This window comes from Amblyomma maculatum, chromosome 1 (assembly GCF_055883805.1).
Source record: "Amblyomma maculatum isolate TAMU_Amacu chromosome 1, ASM5588380v1, whole genome shotgun sequence".
NCBI lineage: Eukaryota > Metazoa > Arthropoda > Arachnida > Ixodida > Ixodidae > Amblyomma > Amblyomma maculatum.
The window spans coordinates 304,859,774-304,883,820 of record NC_139344.1 but is presented as its reverse complement, the minus strand read 5'-3'; the positions used below and the strand labels follow the sequence as shown (position 1 = coordinate 304,883,820).

At 46.0% G+C, this 24,047-nt stretch overlaps 1 protein-coding gene across 1 annotated transcript in view; it reads left to right on the top strand.

Moving 5' to 3' along the window:
* Positions 1-2,501: 2,501 nt before the first annotated feature.
* LOC146206982 (mite allergen Lep d 7-like) overlaps positions 2,502-24,047 on the top strand; it is a 46,877-nt gene continuing 25,331 nt past the window's right edge. Inside the window, exon 1 of the mRNA XM_084587078.1 lies at positions 2,502-2,537. The gene's annotated coding sequence lies outside the window, so the exon portion shown is untranslated. The remainder of the gene's footprint in view (positions 2,538-24,047) is intronic.

Below are 24,047 nucleotides of genomic sequence, written 5' to 3'. Positions count from 1 at the left end.
GCATTCTCCTTCCGAGGTAATCTTGGAGCCCAAGAAGAGGAAATCTGTCACAGCTCCCACTTCTTGTTCCTTGATGCTCTAGGACTTGATGGGGCAAGACGCCATGACCTTTGTCTTTTTAATGTTCGGTTTAAGCCCAAACTTCTCACTCTGTTCTTGTACGTGAATCAGAAGTCTCTTGAGTTTCGCTTCACTTTCTGCCATTAAAGTACAATACAATACAATAATGTTTACTCAATGTTTTCGCGCACTACCGAAGAGAACTGGTCCTTGTTTAGAGAAAAAGGTAATTCGCTAAAAGATAAATGGATACCCCTAAGTATCATATCGGGAAGGCAGCGATCAACGTTTCATTAAAGCGGCTACTAAATAAAAAAGCGACTGTTTCGCAAGGTAAAATATATCACTGGGTTGCCTATCAGACAGCAAGCCTTTTGTACAAGAGAGCACTTAAGCGGACTGAACACGTCTTTTTTTTCAGGAGACTCTGGCTTCATTACTGGTCACAGATACTAAAAAATTCAGGAACTTTATTAGCTGCCCGAAAGCCAACAGGATAACTTTATCTGATTAAAAGGGCGTTGTCATACCTAGTGAAAAATGTTGTGATGCATTTTATGGGGTGTTTTCAAATATTTTCTTGCAACTGCAGTCTGTTTTTTCTGTCTGACACTGACGGCAAGATTTTTCCTCCGATGGACACTTTAATTATCGACTTTGTCGGTGTAAGAAACTTATTAGGACTTTAAAACTGCCTTCATCTTCAGACGTAGACTGTACTAATTGGAAAGTTTTTAAAAGTACCGACAGGTACTGATCTATAATATTGTCTAAACCCTTTACACAATCTTTGAATTATCCAATGCTACCAAGCAATTCGAAGGTGAGCATTATGGTCCCATTATATAAGCGCGCTTTCAGCTACTAACTATAGGCAGATTTCCTTAGCTAGCGTATCATGCAGAATCTATTCCAATCTAGCATGGCGTTTCATGTGAGGCCCAAGTGCATTGATTTCTCCAAGGATCTTTTAAGCCATCAATTACTTTGTGATCCAAACATTTGAGCGTGGATTTTATTCTCAAGAGAGCACAGTTTGTACTCCGTGCTTGTGCCATTACTTACCTACATTGATGACTGACCAAATTAATTCCTCTGTTGGGTTCTTCGGCGATGATTACGTAATCTCTCTCTCGGACTCAACCCAAATGTGACCTGAATGGTTTAAACCTAATAAGTGCAAAGCAGTGCGAATTTCCTGGAACCCGTTTCTGACCAGATCGAAAGTAATTCCCAAGAGCGCATAAATACCTAGGTGTAATATGCATGCTCGATGTAGCATCTCGGTATCGAGTGTCTCACCCAAGCATTGGAATCTGTGTAAAATCACATGATTTATTCTTCATAACTACTCGCGTTATCCGCTATATCAAAGCTACCTTGAAGCTTCTTTCGTAATTACCAAGTTATAACCATCACCTTAAAGAAGCACTTTTCTCTGAGCCTGCGTACATTTCATCCCGTAGAGAGCGTCCTTATAAAGTAGGCATGGTCTTTTGTCGCAAAAACACATACTTTAACTCATTTATTCCCAAGACCAGCAACGAATGGAATCACACGCCACCTCAGTTGTACATTTACCGACATTGTTTTGTTCAGATCTGCTGTTGAAGAACAATTTATTCCCTGTAATCTATTTGGCCACCTTTTTGTTGTTGTTCCTACTGTTTCTGTATCTTTTTATTTTTTCTGTATTCTTGCGTTATATATTTTTCCCATGCATTCCACTCCATTCTGTTATGCCCCATGGGTCTTGAAGGTATTAAATAAATAAGGTGATGTAGCCGCCCTGTAAGGTCTCGAATTAGCCAAGGCTTGAACCCATCAACTGCCGTAAGAAGGAAGGTAGAGCAAATTGGAGCTGTGCAGCGGTTTTAACGTCGCGTCGAGAGAAGGAATTACAAAGTGCGCAATAGAAGTAGGTGGTAGCTAAGTTGGATTAGATGCCAGGACATATAATAAAAGCATGAAAGCTAGAGCAGAACTGGCTACAAAAGGTAATAAGAAAGCGGCTAGCAGTTAGGAGGAAACATGTGCTAAGGGAGAACAAAATATTGCGTTAAGGGCTCCGCGGCTCGATCCGGCGTGAGGGCACCTTACGACTGCCTTAGAGAGGATCACCACCTGTGCGTTTAAACAGAAGGGATGAAGCCACGTCACGTTATTTTTACGCCTGACCTGGGCGGTGCTGCTCGTTCGTTTGTGCTTCAAGGGATGTGATTATGCAATTCTCTCATGAAAATTTCTTTTTCTCTTGAAAAATTCCTAGCTACAAACATGTAAAAAGGTAAATGCGCTTGCTAGGAATATTCACTCCGATATCCAACCCAGCAGCACAATCAATCTCTCTCTCCCTATCTGCGTGGGTTCCGGCTGCTGGCACCCGACAGGTGGCTTTTTCCCAGCTGACGTCCGGCTATAAAGCAGCTGAGCGATGCGCTCCGTCTGCCTCCTTCCCCCGGTCATCTTCCTTCAAGGTGGGTTTCTTTGCTCGTTCGGTCCCCGACATTGCGCGTTGCTTTGTCCCTTTGCTGTTGACCGGACATTTTAAACAGAGCGTGACAAACAATGAGGGCGAAAACAAAGGCCAGCTGCGAGTGACGACGACACGTGGCGCCCGGCAGGGTGCATCCGTAGGTGGGCAGCGGTTGTCCTCTGGAGTCTGCATCCTGTAGGAGAATAACTCGTGTCAGGGTGCATGCATTCATCTACCCGAGATCACAAGCGGAAGGTTGTCACTAAATAACCATCTATTTGGAAGCACCCACGTGGCAACGACGTCTAGAAAATCCTCGCCTGCTCAGTCTGCAGCGGGGCTGTGTGCCACTGTACTGAAATCCCTAGCGTCCTGGGGAATCTCCTTAAAGCACGAGGTGGTTATAAAATGCCGCGACGACCACCCCTGAGCGCAAATGACCCCATTTCTTTGCCGTCGAATGAAGCGTTTTCAAGCAATCTTATTTTGATTACCGGGCGAAGAGTTTTGTATTCGTAATCTTTTAAATCTTTGGCGCCGTACTTTGCTGCGCGAAAACTTTATTTTCGCACTACCTGTAAGCCAACCATTACATAAGCAAGTGTAATATGGCAGAGCCGGTGAACGCTCGCAGTCCTTGTTGCTTTTCCAGCTCAAACCTTTCCAGGTGAAAATGTATTCAAACTGTGCAAAGCAATACTTTTAACTTTATCGGGCCCATAACTATACTACAGCCCGCAGGAAAATTGCGTTTTGCGGCACGTTTCCTTCTATCTCCCCTTGCTTTCACAATCATTGTTTGTGAGCAAAAGTGATTCACTCTCCCTAGTACACATCTGGTTCCTTTTTCTGTAAAATACAATAAATTAAGGCTGTGAGCCACGGGAAGACACGAGCGCTGCAGTAGACTGAGAGTGCGTATATGGCGCCTCTAGTCGAAGTGGTTGCTCTATGGTGATCATTTGTGATGTAACTGAATTTTATTCATTTAGCTGCAAAATGAAAAGTCTTTCTTGTAGTCATCCCAGCTAAGTATTTAAACAAAACGTCAGTTGCAAGTTCAACGCTGTGTCTCGTCGTATGTGCGGCACCGATAATGTCTAACCAACACGCCCGAGTGTCTATATTGTTTAAATTACCCAATTTACAAGAATGGCACTATTGTGATTAATTAGGACAAATGTTTCAGCCCTGAAGATTAAACTGAGTGAAAACCACGATGTAAGAAGTAGCTTAGGTGAGAGGGCGGCGGCGCGGGGCGCACGGCGGAAAGGCTCTGCTTCTAGAGAGCGCCTACAGATGGCGCGAGCAACTGCGCCCCTTTGCGGGCGCGAGCAACTGCGCCCGGAAAAAAAGGAAGAAGTAAGGAAGAATGAAAATCCCAGAGATAAGGACACAGATAACCGGAAGCTGGAACCAACAATTGGGAGAGGGAGAGAGAAGGCCCAAGTGCTTATCGCCGGAGATTCTAACATGAACAGGTGCAAGCGAGATATCTTGGAACGTGTAAAGGGTGATAAGAGTGTGTTGGTTGAAACCTTCCCAGGGAGAACAATGAGGGCAGTGCTAAAAGAGAGTAAAAATAGGCTGTTGAAGAATTCCGCAGAGCGTAGTATGGTAATAGTAGCCGCGGGGCTAAACGATGTCCTAAATGGTGACGCTGCAGGAGTGGTGGAAAGTTTAGCTAAGGGAGTTGACGAGATCAGGGAGATAGCACAGCAAACGCAGATAGTTGTATGCACAGTACCAGAGGTGCTAGGATTGAACGGTAAGATGGAAATGGATGTGGTGACAGTTAATCAGGAAATAAGAAAGTTAAGCCTGGAGAAGCGTTTCGAAGTGGTTGAGGTAAACAGGGAGGTACATAAAGCAGGTTTTGGTAGGGCTTTTCAGCGAGATGGCATTCATTTTAACAGAAGGGTGGGAGCAGAGATCGGCTGGCGCCTGGCAGGCAGGGCTGTAGCTCTTTTAGGGGGTCCGCCAGGACTCCGTGCACAGAGGTAGTTAGAAGTGAAGCAGAAGAAAGTGTAATAATGGAGGCTGAGCCCCCCAATATGGCAAAGAGTAGGTCGAGAAAGAAAAGTTCAAAAAAGAAATTTAGCACTAGGATCAGCTACATAAACATGCAAGGAGGTAGAAAAAGAGCGAAATGGCTAGAGATAGAACAGCAGTTGAAGGATGACAAAATAGGTGTGTACGCTCTTTGCGAGACTCATCTCAGGGATCTAGAAGATCTGCCTTTTATAGAAGGCTACGTCTGGGAAGGGTGCAACAGAACGAGAACGGAAAAAAAGGGTGGATGGGTAGGTATGTTGATACACCAGGGAACAAATTGGCAAAGAATTAAATCATCTTGTAAAGAACATATCTGGGTTTCAGGAACCATTGCCGGCATAAGGACATGGCTAGGGGTAGTTTATTTAGGAACAGGACATCAATGCAGGCAACAAAACAGGGATCTTGTTGAATGTCTCAGTAACGATATAAGCCAGTTTGGAAACGGGGCCAATATTATTCTACCGGGGGACATGTACGGCCACATCGACGATCTGGATGGATACACGGATTGTAACGGGAAGCTAATGCTAGATTTCTGCGAGCGACATGATCTAGTTATAGTAAACAGAGAAACAAAATGTGAAGGCCAAATCACGTGGGAATTCCGCAACAGGCATTGACTATTGTCTAATGTCGCAGGAAATTTATAGCAAGGTCACAAAAATGGAAATAGACGAAGAAGGGGAGTGTAGTCTGGGAAGTGATCATAAACGCATTAGTCTGCAGATGGGGCCCTTGATGAAAAGAGAAATGGAACTTAGACAAAACGTAAACGCAAAATTAAACGACGATCAAATAGCGCAGATAGCAGCAGACATAGAGGAAGCAATAGAGAAAAGCCCCATGGAAGACTGGGATTATGAACAGGTTGAACTACTTATAAGGAGGAAAATTCAGGAGGTTAAAGTAGCAAACCGCTGGAATGGAAAGAGGAAGCCACGGAGCTGGTGGAATAAGGAAATCAGGGAAGCTATTGAACAACGACGGGCTGCTTCAAGGGAACACCGAGTGACAAAGAAAGCACAGGTATCTCAGGAGGAAATCGACCAAAAATGGGAATCATATCGACAAAAGAAACTTGAGGTACAGGCCCTCGTCCAAAGTAAAATAAAGCAGTCCACCGATCGCTGGATGGCTGACGTACACGATGCCTCTAGAGGCGGAGCAAGAAAATTCTGGAACCATATAAGCTGGCTAGGGAAGAAGAATCAAAGAAAGCAGGATCGGATTCAAGATAACGAGGGAAATTGTTTAAAGGGAGACAACGCAGTGAACTACATTACATCAGTTATAGCCGAGTCATTTAAGAGTGACGATAGGGCAATCTCCGCAAATCAGGAAGCAACACAAGGTAGCAGAATACAAAGCAGCTTAGAGCTGACCAATCTAAACTGGAAAAAGGCAGAAAAAGATATTCCTAAAAACACATCTACAGGAATAGATGGAATTCCGATCAAGCTGATTAATGAACTCGGTCCAAAAAGTAAGGAAACGTTGTTAAAAGCTCAGGAAACAGTCATAACGAATAAGCAAATTCAGGACAGCTGGCGGCAGAGTAAAATGAATTTGATTTATAAAGGGAAAGAGACAGGATGCACATAAAATCCTACAGGCCGATTACCATAACATCGGTTATGTACAGGTTAGACATGCAGGCGGTGAAATTAAAGGTGCAAGCATGGGTAGAAAGTAACAAGATACTCGGAGAACTTCAGAACGGCTTTAGAAATGGTAGGCGCTTAGATGATAGCCTGTTCGTGCTTACCCAATGCATCGAAATATCTAGAGTGGAAAATAGACCTTTGTATTTGGCCTTCCTGGACATAAACGGGGCGTACGACAACGTAAGCAGGGAACTCCTGTGGAACATATTAAAAGAAGAAGGTATCGGTTATGAGATAATAGAGTTCCTACAGGAAATATACCGGGATAACAAAGTATAAATTACGCTGGAAGGGATAAGAAGTACGGAGGATGTCAAAGTATGCAAAGGATTAAGACAAGGCTGTCCTCTATCACCGGTGCTGTTCATGCTTTATATGATAAACCAGGAACGGAGGATACAAGACAGTAACCTAGGTTTTAACCTGTCATATAGATTAGGTGGAAAGGCGGTAGAGCAGCGCCTCCCCGGTTTGATGTATGCAGACGATATTGTGCTGCTAGCTGAGAGTCTGGAAGAATTGCAAACTCTAGTTAAGTATTGCGGAGACGAAGGGGACGCACTAGGCTTCAGTTTCAGCGCAGTTAAGTCGGGGCTGATGATTTTCAACGGCTCAACTGATCAGGGTCTTAAAATTCAAGGCCATGAAATACCTAGAGCAGCTGAATATAAATATCTGGGGATATGGGTAAACGAACGATTGGCATACATTGGAAAGCATGAGCAATCACTTAAGGCCAAAGGGAGAAGGAATGCCGGGATAATGAAGCATAAGGCATTGTGGGTATACAATAGGTATGAGGTTTTGAGGGGTATTTGGAAAGGAATTATGGTGCCCGGACGTACTTCCGGAAATGCGGTTTTGTGCCTAAAATCAGAGGTACAGTCGACATTAGAAATAAATCAGGGATCCGTTGGACGATTAGCACTGGGTACCCACGGCAAAACTACAAATGAGGCGGTACAGGGAGATATGGGCTGGGCATCTTTCGAAGTACGGGAAGCTCAGAGTAAAATATTATATGAGGAACGCCTGAGGAAATTGGACAGTAACAGATGGGCAGCTAAAGTATTTAAATACGTGTACTTAAAAAGCGTGGACTCACAATGGAGAAAAAGAACAAGGAAACTAACTAGTAAGTATGCTAGTCACAAGGACGGAGAAATAAAGAGCATTAAGCAAGGGTGAAAAACACAGAAGGTGAAAATTGGATAAATTCGATGGAAAAGAAAGAGAGTGTGGAATTATCCCGTAAGTGGAAAATGCAGATCAGGAAGGAAGATTTCTTTGATAACTCAAGAGGCAGTGCCCTACGTTTTGAAGCTAGATCAGGGTGCCTTAGAACACGCAGCTACAAAAAGAAATTTAACAATGAAGATGACGCATGTGCTATATGCGGAAACTCCAGTGAAACAATTCACCATATTATACTCGAATGTAATGGTATCCATCCGGAAGTTGATGCAGACGCAATCACTGTTCCTGAAGCTCTGGGGTTTAGAGATAGCAGTGGCCGGGTGAATAAACCGGCGGGGGAAACTAGCAAAAAACGACTGGAAGATTGGTGGCTTAAAAGCAGAGAAGTGACATAATGTTAGTAATGTAGGAACAAAAATTTAATAAATAGAATGATGGTTTAGTTAACCATCACAAGTAGGTGTTCCGTCATGTCGTACTAAACACGCCTCTTATTCTTTTGTTCCAAACACTTCTGTCAGTTGGAACCACCTTCCTAGGCACATTGCTGATATTACGGACCCAAATTCTTTTAAGACTGCCGTATGTAATCTATATTTATAGATGGTAGTCAATTGTTTTTGATCGTTTTCGGTGACATTGTTGACTGTCGGAAATGTTTTTTTTTTTGTCTCAACTGCTTTTCCGCTTTTTTTTTTTGCGCCAATCCTCTTTTTTTTTTTTGATCACTTTTCGCCGTGTTATTGTTTCTCCTATGTTTTATGCTGCACTGTACCCTGTACCAATGTATCTTTCCCACTCCCCTCTTTAATGCCTTCGGGCCCTGAGAGTATATGAATAAATAAATAAATAAATCATCATCATCATCAGCCTGATTATACCCACTGCAGGGCGAAGGCCTCTCCCATATTTCTCCACTTAACCCGGTTCTGTGCTAGCTGCATCCACTTGACCCCTGCGAACTTCTTAATCTCATCCAAATAAACCATTCTAAATCAATAATTAAGATATATGGAGAAAAATTAGCATGATAGCTACTGCTACCACCCCGTTTCAAAGGGGACGCTCCTATATTCCATCCATCCATCCATCCTTTGACCCGGCCTCCTGTGAATGTGAAAACTGCGCCCCGCTCATGGTGCAAGAAGCACTTTGCTGAGGGCATCGGCATTTTCCGTTTTAACACAGTGCTTTCAAAGAACTTCGAGCTGTTTGTGCTTAATGTGAGGTCTGCTCGTTTAACCCTGTTCATACTTAGTTGTGGGGTGCAGACAGAGTCCGACGCCCTGATTATAAACCGCGCGCAGTAAGAAATAAATCTGGCCGAGGAACGGTTTGGTTCAGTTTTGCGGAAGGCTGGATATAAATCATTACCTTTCCTTAACAACAAAAACCGAGGCCTGAGCAATTCGTTCGTATTGACAGGATGTTATAGGGTTATGGAACAGCTACTGTTGCGGCCGTGCTTGCTGTCGCAATCGCGTAATGATATAAGCTAACAGCGTTTTTTTTCTTTCATTACGCATGTAGTAGTTTAATCAACCTTATTTGGCGTCCCTAGCTAAAAAGCCACCGGCATTATTTCTTTGCTATTCCCCGCATATGTAGCATAGCATCCCATCAAAACACTTTTTTTTCACGTCATTTATTTACTGAATTTTAGAATTTTCAGGCAAGAAAGCATGTAATACAAAACGTCAATACAAATAACATGCTCGATAAAAGAAGCGAATGAAACGCGAATAAGGAAGAAAAGGCATGTTCAGTTCGTTGAAGCGGTCCTGCTTACACAAGCTTAGACATTTTGCGCAAGTCTTGGCTCTTCTTTTCATGCTTGTTCTTCAGTTGCCTGAAGTACTGACGCATGCGTAGGCATATGTAGTAATGTAGCAACTTGGCAAGGATTTCTTCTTTGTGCGTACCACAAGGAAACGTGAAGTGGAAATTCTCTAGCATGGCATCAGTAGTTTTGTCGTCTGTCATCTGCGTACTTAGCGAACCTTTCCTCAGTGTATTTGAACAAGTCAAAGAGGTGCATATTTGGATGCGTGAGCCAGCCCCTGGTTTTGCAGTTCACGAGATCGGCTTCGGGCACATTTGCGAGACCTTTCTGTCCTTCAAGAGCAAAGTTTTCTTGACACAAACCCTCTAACGTAGTAGACAATGCAGTCAGGGTCGTCGAAATCGAAGACATCGCCGCACTCCCAGTTTCCGATCAGCCCGTCAAGTCTTTGCTTCAGTTCATGCAACTTTCCCGCATGTTGCGCAGCTGAGCCCTTATATATTTCTCTGATGTCAGCCAAAGTCACAACAGCTGCTTGCTTTTTATCAAGCACCGTACAATTCCCAAACTTCGGCGGTTTTACCAAAGAATATAAGCTGAGCATGCGGTACAGCTGTAGGAAGGTGGGAAACGTCGGGTGCTCATTCTGCCCACCAGCTTGCCTGATTATGCCAAAGAAGCGCTCCAGCGGGTCTTGGTTCATCTTTGCCGTCAATATATACTTGAAGCCGCAGTTCTTCAGCAGGTGAATTGACAGCTCCCGCACAGATTGCAATGTTACGCGTAGGCCTTCGGCAGTTGACTGCGTCACAAAGAGGTCCATGTGGATTTCACCGCTCACGACCTGTTGCTCCCACGAGTCCAGCCACTCGGATGCAGATTCCAGGACACGAAAATCCTTGCACTCTAGTTTTAAACCTTCTACCGGAAAGCGCCGGTTTAAAGCGTCAAACAAGTCATTAAAAAAAAGCGTGAATTCGACCGTCGGCTCCACATTGGTTAGACGAGGCGCACCTCTCTTTGCATAAAAAACAATTCCTTTAGCCACAGAGTTGCTGAATATCTGCGTAGCAAGCTTTACCCTCATCCTGAGCATCTTGGAAGGGTTTATGTGGCTGTATGTTATTTTGGGACATACTTTGAGCTCTGTTTTGTTCTTGCTGTCTGCAACGAACAAGGCATCACAGCAGGACCACCTTATCAGCTTCCCGTCTCTTTTGAGAACCTTCTTGTCTAGTAGCCTGTTTCTGATGCACTTGAAAAGATGAGGTGTATCAGACAGTACGTACCCATTTCTAGAACTGTCCATTGGGTGCTCAAAAGAATTACGAACGTGACCCAGAGAACCAGTGATACCGAGCTGCTTCCACATCGCCCGGTTGGTGGAAGCACCGTCACACATTACTCCGTCGACGAACAAGCCGGCGTTTTCTAGGTGTACGATACATTGGATCAGGAGTTGAGAAAGCAGCGTCCCCTTAGTTGGTCCTTTCTACGCAAATACGGCTACTGGCTGTAAGTATGTTTCACCAAACAGTGCAAAAGCAAAGACGAGGCCATGATCTGCGATTTCATTGCTTTGATTATTTTTTTCTCCATGATCAACAAGACCGGTGTACGTCATTGTCTGCGAGTTGACGGCCACTTCTTTTCTTACTTGAATTCCGTCCAAGATAAGGATTCCCCTCCCCTGGAAAGCGGTCTTTGCGGCAACCTTTATCTTGAGGGCTTTGAATAAGTTCTCATCAAAACCGCACTTCTAGCCAACCATGCTAATATATTTTCTCACGGTGGTGACGCACGGCAAAGGCAATATGTCATTGTTCCGTAAAAAAGAGTAGGTGGCCGGGCTCCGTATATGCAGCAAGAGGCACAACAGGATCCAGTAGTCCGTGTACCGTCTGCTTGATTTTGATGCGCACTTAGCCGCTGCTATACATTCTTCTAACAAAAGCAGCTGTGCTGGCGGTATATCAAGTCCCTTCAGTTTCTCCTTGATATCTTGTTCCTGCAAATCTGTTAGCTGCTTCATTGCCGCCTGCAACTGCACCAGTAGAAGCTTGTTGCGCTTTGCCAGTCGTGTTCTTGAACGCTGAAGGGCTGACCTTGCACGTCGCAAAGCAGAAAGCTTCTGTTGCTGAACAGGCCCCACCGACAACCTGAAACGCTTGAAAGGTATTTGCTGCTTGGCTCGGGCAGCTCGGTGATCAGCATGTATCCTTAGGGTGTCAGCAAGGCCAGAACACAGACGACAGATGGCACCCCGAGATGTCACCAAAAGGCATTTGTGGTGTCTCCAGTTTTTTTGAGAGTCCACAAAAGCACATTCAGGGGACACATCAGGGAAGTCCTTCAAACTAGGTCCTCCCCCACAGACATCTGTGTTGTCAACTCTCAGCATGGTTTGAACTTCAAGGGGTGACGTGGCGACGGGACTTATGCCCACTGCAGTAGGGTCGATCAACTTGTCGAATATGTAGACTTGCACGGTCATGTCGCTTTTGATGTGCACCGCCTTCCTGTTAAACAGTACCTACGATCCGTCGCTGGTCCTATGCGCTACCGCGGCGTCAATAAACACGACGTCCCTCACTCCTGCTACATTGATGAGATGCGCTGCCCATGAAGGCTGTGGTAGGCAAGATACTCCACTGAAAAGCTGCGATGAGTCATTCTCACTGGATTTTGCAACACAAGCGTTGTCGTCAGAAGATGTTTCCATACTGTCCGCTGGAAAAACATCTATGTTGCTAGCTGACATCAGCGCGCTGCTGCTGTCACTGTTCTGGTCACTCACAGAAGTAGCCGCAGGAAGCGCTAGCTGTTTCACATGCTTTCGAGGGCTTTTGATCTTTTTCGAGAGGTAGCTTGGAGCGCCTTCGAAAAGTGATGGCACAGCGTCTTTTGAAAGGCCCGCTCTTCTTGTTCCAGACATCAACACATGACCGTCGATTTCCGCCGACCATGTCTTCAGGATAAAATGAGAAGCGAAATGCTTTTCACAAACACGGTCCGTCCTTTGGAGTATGCGGTCTTTACGAGGTATAGCCAGTCTCCATGCTTCAAGTCTTGCTTCATCGTTTGGCGGCTTGAAAAGCGAGTACTTTTCTTTGCAAGACTTGCAACCAGTGTTGCAAAACGGTACGAAGAACTTTTCCATTATGCAGGCTCATGAAACAGTCCGAAGGTTCAGACGTACCTGACGGCCAAGTGAAAAATGCGTTGAGAAAACACGGTGGGCAGCAACCATGTGGCCACGCTGCACGTGGCAGCAACACAGCGGTAACCAGCCGATGATGTAGGCGCGCGCGAAGACGGCGCGCGGGGGTCTCAGCGGGCGCAAGTTGTTAGCGCCCTCTCTTGACGCGTGGAGAAAGGAGAACTCCACGCCTTCTCCTCCGCTTCGCGCCCAGCCCGCGCCGCTCAGTCACCTAAGCTACTTCTTACACCGTGGTGAAAACAATCTGTTCAATTGATGTAAACCGGCCTTAAACAAACACGTCAAAAAATTACATTTCTTTTATTCACATCTGACCAACACCTGCTTCTAATTCTTAGATACCTGTTTATAGTAATCCCATACTTGTAATTTTCTCCTGTAATTAAAAGGTTGGCGCTTATGGTTTATGGGATTAACGTCCTCAAGCAAGGCTGCGGATAACTTTGTGACATCGCAAATAGCAGGGGCGTCTTTCGGAAAGTGCGATCACACGTCCTTGTATGTGATTATGGAAGAAAGACATTTGCTTATGTTATGCAGCATGATAGATGACATTTTGTAGAATAATGTTTTCCTAAGGTTCTTCGATGACGTTATAAATAAAACACTTGGCCGCGAAAAGTCCTAGTATTTTTTTCTTAGTTGCTAGGTCGTTTTTGATAATCCAGCGCCCCTCAACCACCTGGGGTTCTTTAACATGCACTGACCTCGCACACGGGCGCCTTGCTTTTCACCTCCATCGAAAAGCGGCCGGGATTCGATCCCGCATCCTTAGGCATAGCTATTCAGAGCCCTAACCACTGCGATTAGTTACGACAGTTGGCGGATGTAAACTGCACATGCCATTTCAGAAAATGCTCAAGCCAGATGAGTAATGTCTGTATGATTCCAAATGTGGCGAGCTTAACTAGTAGATAATTAGACGGAGCATGGTCAAAGGCCTTTGCAAAGCCGGGAAATATGGCGTCAATTTTTTAACGGTCGTCCATGTACTGAAGTATGAAGCTGCATTTCACACGATAAACTTAAGAAAGCTGTTTTGAAGCGGGTAGAAGTAGTTCAGTGATTCAAGGAGAGCGTTTATATTTGATATTGTCATGTGTTTCAAGAGTTTGGACGAGATGCTGGTCAGCGAAGTTGTCGATAGTTGACAGCTTTTGATCTATCATCTGATTTCAAAATTAAAGTGATTTTTGCTTTTATTTTAAATCGCATTACTCAGGGGCTATGAAAATAACAAGCACAGTACACTGGTTCGATAGTGCGATAGTATTTTTTAACCTTTTCGAGCTAATTTGGTCGCAGTCACCTCACGACAATAGTTTTGTGGATTTAATCGATTGCGGTATTCCCTCCGAATTATTTCTCTTTCAGGCTTTGAGGTCAGGCATAGGAGGGATATAGAATAGTTATGAGGAGTAATTTTTAGCAGCTGACGGACATTTGTCAACCTCAATTGGTTTGTCATTAGCGTCTGAGAGTTCGAATTGAGTAATGTAATTTTTCCGGAAGGAGATTTTCCAGAATTTCTTAGGTTGTGATTGTAAAATAAATGAAAGGTCAAATGAGAAAAATGAATGTCTGCGTAGGAAGGCACCGCCTCTGAAACCGTCTGGCACATTGCAGTCTAACGAGCCTCCTAAAGCACCGCCACACCTAGGTGGTGCAGTGGTTAGGGCGCTCGACTACAATGCCCAAGGATGCGGGATCGAATCCTCGCCGCGGCGGTCGCTTCTCCGTGGAGGCGAAAAACAAGGCGCCCGTGTGCTGTGCGATGTCAGTGCACATTAAAGAACCCCAAATGGTCTAAATTTCCAGAGCCCTCCACTACGGCGTCTCTCATAGCCTTAGTCGCTTTGGGACGTTAAACCCCATAACCAAACCATATCCTAAAGCACCATTTGAACAAGTCGGCATGGACATTCTCGAACCATTTCCTATGTCCATACGTATCAGCAGCGCGAACATAACCAGGAATAAACGTAGGCAGGACAGAGCACTGATCTTTGAACTTTAATTTGAAGAAACTTACACTCGCACCTATATACACACAAGGTAAAACCCCCACCAGGGTGAATAATCAAGGTTACGTGACAGTCAGAGCGCGCGAACAAACTGGGAATCACTCGTTGCCGCGAACATGAATATCATTGATAAAACAACTCAAAACAATGAATTTTATTACGTAAAGAACAAATGACATGGGAGGAAAGAATCGAAAAAATGGACAGGGATAAAGGGCGTGCAAGTCGCAAATGAAAAAGCGGAAAAAAACGGAGAAGAAACGTTAAAAAGATAAGCGCTGCAAAGCAACATGTGAAGGGTGCCTCTGAAATATGACCCCTTTTTCAGGCAGTGAAATGAAGGCGTTCTTAAGCAACCTTCCCTCTGATATATGGGTCACTGCAACGGTTTGGCGCGTCAGTTGATTTTTATGCTTCTTCAGGACGTTTTGTTTATTCGGGGATTGCATCTCTTTTTGCTTTCACCTCCCCGGCAGTGTGCGGGAACATTTCTCAATGACGCCCCAGATATTCCTTTCGTTTAAACATCTTCCTGTTTGGGCGTATGTATGCCTCACCGCAAGGTAAAGGAATAAACAAAAAGGTATCAGTGCGCAACTGTTCCCTTTCCTCGTTTTTCGACCTCTTGAGATTATGCGATGGAGCATGTACCGCAACCCTTTTGTTCCGCTGTCGCGTTTCATCTTCATTTTCAGCTGCAGACAAACAGAGAGATTACGAGTAACCAGTCTTCGCTGTCCGTGCTCCCATTGTGAGTGCGAAAGTTGACATCACGATGTTTCTGTCTACGAGTTTTCAGTGGGCTGAATCGTACGGCAGGATGATACTGGCTAAAATAGCCAGCATAAAATGAAGTTGAAATTTCAGCGCTCTGTCCTATCTTTCTGGTGATGTTCGCCCTGCTGGCACATCGCAACCTTTCGTCGGGAGGAAATGGATACTTGTTGTGACAGATTATGCTGCGACCAAAGAAATGGGCTCACAGAACACTGGAACAAAAAACGTGGCATCAAATACTCTCTTACGTTGCATTCCCATACAAAGCTGGACGCAGTGATGGCGACTGGCCGAGTAGCCAACTTGTTTGCGACACGGACTCGGGACACCTGTGCCACAGGGATGTATACTACATTCCAGGTAACTACGTTTGGTTGAGGACCGCTGTCCGCCAAAAAGGATTCTCAGAAAAACATGTACGCCGCTATTCCGGACCTTATGAAATGTTGACAACGTGTATCTCGAAGCTGTTCCTCGTGGGACTAGGGTCGTCAGTGTACTGACTTTTTTGCGTGGCAGCAGTGACGTTGCACGTAAAACTATTTTCTTCATGTGTTTCCTCTTATGCTGCAGCATTGCCCTTTTCAATTTTCTACTTTCGCATTGGGACGATCATGTTTCTTCGTGGGAGACTAATGGTTCGAGTTACCTCCGCTTTAAGCCGTCACGAGGACGGTCGCCAATAAACCTCTCATCTACGACAGCGCTTTTTCTGCTTCACATGCGCGATAAAGTGTGTAATTCATCAATGTTTGGAAATATCCTGTGAACATGCGCAGGTCATGTCAAGGATAAAATTCAGCTTCTTGCATGCAGTTGAAAGTAAGCAGTTGTGTGTTTGCCCTTTGTCTTCGCCATTTTCTTTCTTACCGCTTTCGCGATCAACATTTGAAAGCTTACAATGCTGTCCAAACCGTACTGAAGCAGAGAGGAAGTGATTAGTATATGACTTGAGCTGAAAAGGCCCGGGGTGAGTCGCAACAAAATCTAACACATCTTCTTAGTTGTCTACAAAGGTCTATGCTGAGCCGAAGTACGCTTCTGCTCTAGCCTCAAATTCGACCTTGTGAATTTTCGCACTGAAGAAATCTTCCAGGCTGTCGCACGAACTTTCTCTTACGTTTAGAAAGTCATATCTCATCGTGTGAATTGAAGGTGGCGGAGACAGTCTCGGGTGCTTTGGCGTTGAAAATGCCGAGAGAGAAGACAGCAAAGCCGCCTTTAATTGAGAATATGCATTGTACAAGCAGATGAGGAAGGCGCCTTCGCCGTCTCGTCCAGCGTGAGTAGAAGATGGTATGACACCACCCTACACAAATATTGAATTCGTCGCCATTTTGATATCCTACCTCTCAAACTAGAATACGGCTTTTCGTACCCAATGGCACCCGGGTTCGACCACGGCGGCCGCGTTTCGATCAAGGCGAAAAGCCGTCCGTGTGCAATGTGAATGCAGGCATTACTTCGTAGGCACCTGCCTTTCCTTCCGGCACGCTTCCACGGAGAAGTCAACCAAACCAATATGCTGTGCGATATGAGCGGTTCAAGTGTTTAGCGGACCGGCTGTGCAGTTCCGCATTGTTCGCACTCCGCCCCGGAGCAAAGTTGTTCACTTTATTCGATTCTTGATCAACTCACGCCGTGTACCATCCGCTAGCCTTCCTGGTTAGCTCTGTCCCACTTGCACTGTCCCAGACTTGCAGTAGTCCCTGGTTCCAACTCTGAACCAGGACAAATTTTTATTTACCTACCAAGATTCTGAGAAAGGTTCTTAGCTTTCCTATGTAGACGCTCGGCTGAATGCCAATGAGTAATGATTCGTTTATTACAATTTACGCCACTTTGCGGTGATTCCCCTAAGCACTGAAATAACTATAGCAGCTATTTTCCATCCTCATTTCGCAATGCATGAATCACTGCTGAGGTTTCGACTGAGTCAAATGCTTTGTATAAAGTTAAGTCCTATCATTTTTACATATATCGCCTGGTTGGTAGTATAGAGATGATCTGTTGCATGGAAACGTTCACAAAAGTTTGCCTCAATCCAAGTCAAAGGTTGTCCCTATTCTATTAGCGCGTACCTTCGTAAATACTTTCTACCAGACAAATAGTAAACCGATCGTTCTGCAGTTTTCCAAGCCCTTGATAGTGTTCTTTGCTGTCATTGTGCGGCCTCAGCCTGCTCCTTTTTTATTTTTGTTACCGGCGGGACGTATATATCGTTCTAATTATTCCGGCTGCATTTTAATATAGAACTTCTTGCTATCTTATCCATATAGACATTTCCCGCCTTGTCTCTCATTTTTGCCTGTGCCTAGTTCTCAACTGTTTTTATGCTATCGCCGTTCTTTAGAGAGCATGCTCAATTCTCTCGATATTATGTGACCTTATGCCGCACACTCTATACTTATTTATTCATTTGATATGTCTGTCAGTTATATTCTTGCTGTTGGTTTGGAAGTTTGATGTTTTGGCGTATCACAGATCTTTCATTTTAGATAGTTTACTGCTACCCTCATAACTACGCTACCCACTACTTCTACTGCGCAATCAGTTATGATATCTCAGGTTATATTCATTGTTTGTATACTAAGTTTCTCTTCCTCGGTTAAAGCTGAGTATCTGCACTGTAGCACGATCCTGAATTCTTCTACTTTCCCTCTCAACGCTGATTCGTTAATGTACTTGGCTACTACCTAGCTCCATTCCCTCCTCAAATCTAAACTAATTCGAGACCATCCTGTGGCCACTGCATCGCACTTTTCCGATTGCATCTACTTCCTGCGCGGTGCCAGGGTTAGGGCGCAATATGAAGTTGGTTTCATTTTTTTCTCCCCATTGGGGCTCTTCCTTGTCAACTGCCAGCTCTGCCTTTTGCTGAAGAAGGTGTTGAATAATCATCAACAGTTCTGTTCAGCGAATACAATACCCCCCTCTGCTCACTACACCCACTGTCTGGTTCGAATCCTGCTTCTTGTCTCTCTTAACATTGAAGGGGTGCATAAGTTCAGCGTACTGCATTTTGCTTTTGCCGATTCTACGTCTTCTAGGGATGATTGCCTGAACGACATGACTAGTGTAAGAACGCAGGCCTGCAATACTGCATATATTACGATGCCGTCTGGGTAATGCTGCATCATCTAGGCTACCAGCCTCGTCTCTCCACCAAACCACGAGTGTATGCTCGTAGTAATCCTTGTGATTATTGCCCCTTATTTCCTCACTGCTTGACTGTTCCACTGGCTCTGTGGATTACCCTCCGCTGCGTCACCAGGTGGCTCGAGGCAGTGCGTCTCCGGCTGTGATCCTGGTTATGCAGTTCGATGGGCAAATTTAATCCGGTGAAGAACTGCGTGCCACCGAGATTGTCTTGCACACGGCCATCCTTGCTCATTAGCAAGATATCATCAGCTTACATTTGCGCATGCCTCCCCAGCCGCGGTGGTGCAGTGGTTACTACTGCACCTGAGGGATCGAATCCTGGTAGCCGCTTCTCGATGTCATTACACAATTAACAAACCCCATGTGCTCGAATTTATCACTACGGCGTCTCTCATAGCCTGAGTCGCTTTGGAACGTTCAACCCCATAAACCAAACTAGTTGCCTATATATGCCTGCTCTAAACCTCGGTTTCGCAGTGCTTGGATGATTGTTCAGTTTTTCACAGAGAAAACTGATATCTCGCAACCTATGAACGATATATTCCCGCGAACAATTGTAGTGTTTATTTGTTGCTGCCAAAAGCCGTATCGGTTTGCTTGTAACACGCAGAACGATCAAGGCTGCCTGGCGCTGCTTGATCGCTTTCCGCTCGAGATACGCCAAGATGTGCCTCGAATTATTGCATGCACATTGTTAAATGTTGCTCTGTCACCTTTACGGCTTTACACTTGTGGTTTCTAAGTGAGCATCAGCCACCAACCATCGCGAGCCGTAGCCCCGATCAGCCGTCACCACAAGCACACTGAAACACCACAGCGCGCACTCAACCTGAGCGCTTCGCTGCAAGGACACAAGCCTCCAAGTTCACAAAGGAGACGTTTATTGAAATGCCATCCTCCAGCATTACACACACACATACACACGCACGCACACGCACGGTCACCGCGTCCCGGGAGCACGCGTGGAGCAAAGCTCCCCTGCGCACACTAAGTGTCAAGGATTGCACGCCGCAAGCACGCAATGGCGTGCTGTGATCTCTCTCTCTCGCGGTGACCAACGGGTTCCTTTGAGAGAGTCTGGGCAACCACCGCAAGGTACGCCTGTCGCGGATAATTGGATCACGATCGACAGGTTCGAGCTGCGCTCTCAGGTACGACCCGGAGCGGGCGAACTCAAGTACACACTGGTCTGCGCGGACAAAGGTCGGCAGACAAGAACAGTAGCGTACGCACCTTTGTATGTCTCGGAGCGGTCTCTCTGGCCCCCGCTCAGACGGTCGCGCGAGCGCGGCCGTCGAAGTGGTACCGTGTTCCCGCCAAAAGGCGCCAATGAGATCAGCCATCGGGACGCAGGGGCGGAGCTGTGGCCGAACGACAGTGACAAGTCGTCCGGACATCTCTCCGCAGCCTAAGCCGGGAGAAAGGGAAAGAGGAGAACAACAGGGGAGCGGGCGATGGCGGCGCAAAGGGCAGTCGCGGTAAGCCCGAATCCCACATCCTCCTCTCCTTAATTGCCCTTCTACCCATCAGCGATAGCACGCGGCAGGTCCCCAGCATGAAGAAAAGCATGCTATCATCACGCAACAAGTAACGCATCACGCATCACGCACTTCAGCTCCAGCAAAAAAAAAAAGAAAAAGAATCGCGAAAACAGACACTCAAGAAAGGCAACACAAAAAAAAAAAGAACAGGGTGACATGAAGAGTAATATGCAAAGTTCCGAATACGAAGTAAATACGAAAGTGTCAGCGCCAAAGTTCCAAAGTTCGTCGGTGCAGCACAGAGAGCCGGCGGTAACCGTTGACTCACCGCTCGTCGACTTCTGGATGGCCAGTTGGCAGCTGTTGGTTACAGACGATCTCCGATCGCAGTCGGTGCGGGAACAGTGAACGCGCCGAAGGGGCCGGCGTGGAAACTTCTCCGCGGCAATCCAAGGCGCACATGTGGCGACCGCGCGGGACTTTTTTTTTTCTTTTTTTTTAACGCGCCCAGCACACGCGGGCTTTCCACTGCTCTCAGCACACGCCGGCAAACACACACGGCGCAACGTCGTCGCCTCCGCTCTTGGGCACGCACAAACCACACAAAAGGTTACGCCGACCTTGAGCGGCAAACCTGTCCCGAGCACCTTCGCAGTCTCGGCGGTCTTGGGTGAAAGGGGGGCATCGTCCAAGCTTCCCGTCCCCAAACGACCACAACTTTTCCTCCACGCGCACCGAACACAGCCGCGAGACGGAGATGCTTAATGAGCCATCGTCGCGTGTTCAAAAGGAAAGAGGAGAAAAGATGGCACTCACTGTACTATAGGGGAAATGAGAACAGAATCAAACAAACAGCAAAAAACAAACATGCTAGAAGAGGCAAAAACAAAATAACACAATAACACACAGAGGCTGGAACTAAGCGGGACAGAAAGGGATGGACCGGCCTGGTAGGGTCCGACAAGAAAGCTCACTGGGTGATATGCCTTCGGTTGAGGAAAAAGTCCGCCGTCCAGCATAAAATCGTAAAGGTGATTGTGCCGGTGTGGGGAACGCTTTCGTTCCGCCGCATCGGGTGTGCCTCGTCGCTTGCCTGTGGTGACAATGGGCACCGACGCAAGGTCGCCGCGACACATAGGCCTTCAGGTCTGCGATGTGGGCACGGCTGGTTTTCACCGTAGGGGGATGCTCCAGCAGGTACGCGAGTGGTAACCACTGGCGTATCCACACGACGGACCACGGACTGGGCCGCGGACCGGCCACATGATGTCGACCGCGCACGGTCCGGCCCGTGACAGCATCCACACTGCAGGCCAAAATAGCAGCCGACAAGTCGGACCACGGGACGAGCCGATGGGATACACTATATCCCTCGTCGTTTCGCGATGCGCCGTTGCACACTGCCTCCAATTTTTTTTACATTATTTCACCATGCCGAATTTGGCGTGCATTTGGGCAATATTCAGATACACTATATTAGCCTTCGTTTATAGGCTGGCTTCATATAAACATGGACGCACCTATACGAAGCACGGCGCTAATAACGTACCTAAGTGGACAGCGTTCCACTTGATCCGTTTAATTCCAAACGCAAAGATGAAGGTGCTAAGGACATTACGGCCTTAACTGTGGATCCAACTTGACCGCAGTTAACGCGAATTGCAGTTCACCACTGCTGCACAGCTCGCAACCGTTACCCTTTAGTCGATCAGCATAACGAAGCTGCGGTTATAAACATCACAATTATTTATAACACCGTGCGTGGGCAATAGCGCGCTTAAGCATCGTCCGATGCATTGCCCCTACCGCCGCGTCGAGGCGCGCTACGGCAGCGGCGGATATAGGCACTCTGCAATTAAGTTTGCTATGGTGGTCGCCGCGCCGTAACACATATCATAGCGAGAAGAGCAAATACTTTTAAGGCGCTTTTGCAGGGTGTTTTCACGCCACCTGTATGAGCTTACAGGGATCAGAGTGCACGCTCTGCCGAAGCTTTGCGCGTCAGATAACTGGGGCCCTATTCTCGACGCCATTTTGTTCAAATTGTGACGTACGCATGACGTGTGCAGTAGGACGGTGCCAGGTTACGTAAGCACACAATAGGGTTACGCATTCTGAAGAAAAAGTGAAATATAGTGACAGAAAAAAGCGCGCTGTGGTCTGCTACTGTATATTGGCATCAAGTATGAAAAACGACGATGCTCCAGCAAGAACCGATAATCTGCGGTGCATTCCGTGATTCGAAAGCCTAGGGTTGCAGAGAGTGAAGTATGTTGTGGCGTTGCGGTTTGTCATGACATACTTGTGGTTGAACATTCGGCTTCAGCTACGCACGGAAAGGCTGCGCGAGTTTCAGCTGAAGAGCAAGAACGGCAATAGAAAGAAAGCGAAAGATGACTGAGGAAATCATGGTATGACGCTAGGGCGGCGCCGCGCACGCGTGTTCCTTACTGTCGAAACGGTAAAGTCAATTAAGGGAGATTATTGCAGGCTGTATTAAAAAAGCAATCAACACAAAATGTCACTCAACTACATAATATAATTAGAGCGCACCGTCATAACGTGCTCCGGAGTACTTATTTTTTATAAATAAGCAAATGGTGAGCCCGTATGCATATTAAAACTTTATATATCAAACACATCAGATGTGGCAAGCAAACATGCGCCATGTACATAGAACATACATTCCTGTATTAAAATAGAAGCTGTGAGTATTTTTTCTTGCTTTGCCCATCGTGGAAAGGCTGTTCAATTCATTGACATTGCAGTCAGTGCTTAGTGCAAGGCAAAAAAGCCAGTGTTTAGGGCCGACATTTAAGAAAGTCTTTGGACGAACCGATCAGACAGATAATTAGAAAGCGTCGCGGTGCTCTCTGAAATTCATGATGGTTTGGATATTTTCTCTATGAGAGCAAAGCATTTGCAACGGGATAGTAGCTACGACCCTCGTGCGGCTGTAAATCTGCGTCTTCAGTAATCCTCTAAAAGATGACGCAGCTGGAAAGTTCCCTTATGACGTCGTTTCAGTGCTTTCTGCAATTACAACAAGATGTGTCAGCTTACTCCACCACCCCCCAAACTCTCTACCAAACTGCGGTGAGCTAACAGCCGCCTATCCTGCACCTCGAATTCGCCATGTCTTTTTCGCGGCCGCAAGTGGTTCAAAATGCGGCGCCCAACTTTAGTCATTTACAGCAATGACTGAACATCCTTTGCGTAATGAAACGTCATTTTGACGTCATCATTAAATGTTGATGCATGACGTATTTCCCGCCACACAACGTCAGCCAATTAGATTTCAGGAGTGGGCTCTTGACAGTGGGCAGTTCATTTCAGCCCATTCGTAATACAAGCGTAAGTGCTTCCCTTTCTATCATATATACCTCTTTTTCTCGCCGCAGTTACTTATATCCCTCAATACATCATGAATACCGCTGCTAAAAATCTGTTTTCACGCTCACGTCATTTTTACGTCACCACAAAAAGCCATTTCGACACACCGAAATTTCGCGCCACAAATTTGAAACACGCGACTGTTCTGAGAACCAATCAGAGAAAATAAAAATGGCGCCGAACGGCGGCCATGTGTGTCGAGAATAGGGCCCCTGGGCTACATGGAGAGTGCCTGGGCAAGGACGTTATCTGTCAAATGCGTATCTATAACAGCGATGAATATGCTCGGTCGTTTATCGCGAACCAAGCGGCTAACAGCAACATTTTTTAGGCGCGCTGCGGAACAAATGCAGCGTTGCCTAGCCAGTGCAGGTTCCCTATACCTTGCGCCAGCGTAACTTAAACAGTCCTCGGCAAAACGTTTCATTCTGACAGGCGATATAGCAGAAATATATAACAAAAGCGGGCCTAAAACGGAGCCCTGTGGCACAGATCATTACGCTTATGTGATACTGTGCTTTCTATTTTGACAACTTGACAGATACGCCTGAATTTTTTCACTGATGCAGTTTACTAAGAAGTTTATAGAAAGTCTTCGCGAAGTCCACACAGACCACACCTGCTGTCTGTAACCTTGCAAAGATCGTTCAACTGCGTCACTGTAGATGCTGGAATGGACACAATAGGTCGTTCATTTCCGAAAAGTGAAGGATGCGTTTAGCTATTATGTGTTCAAAAACCTTGCAACATAC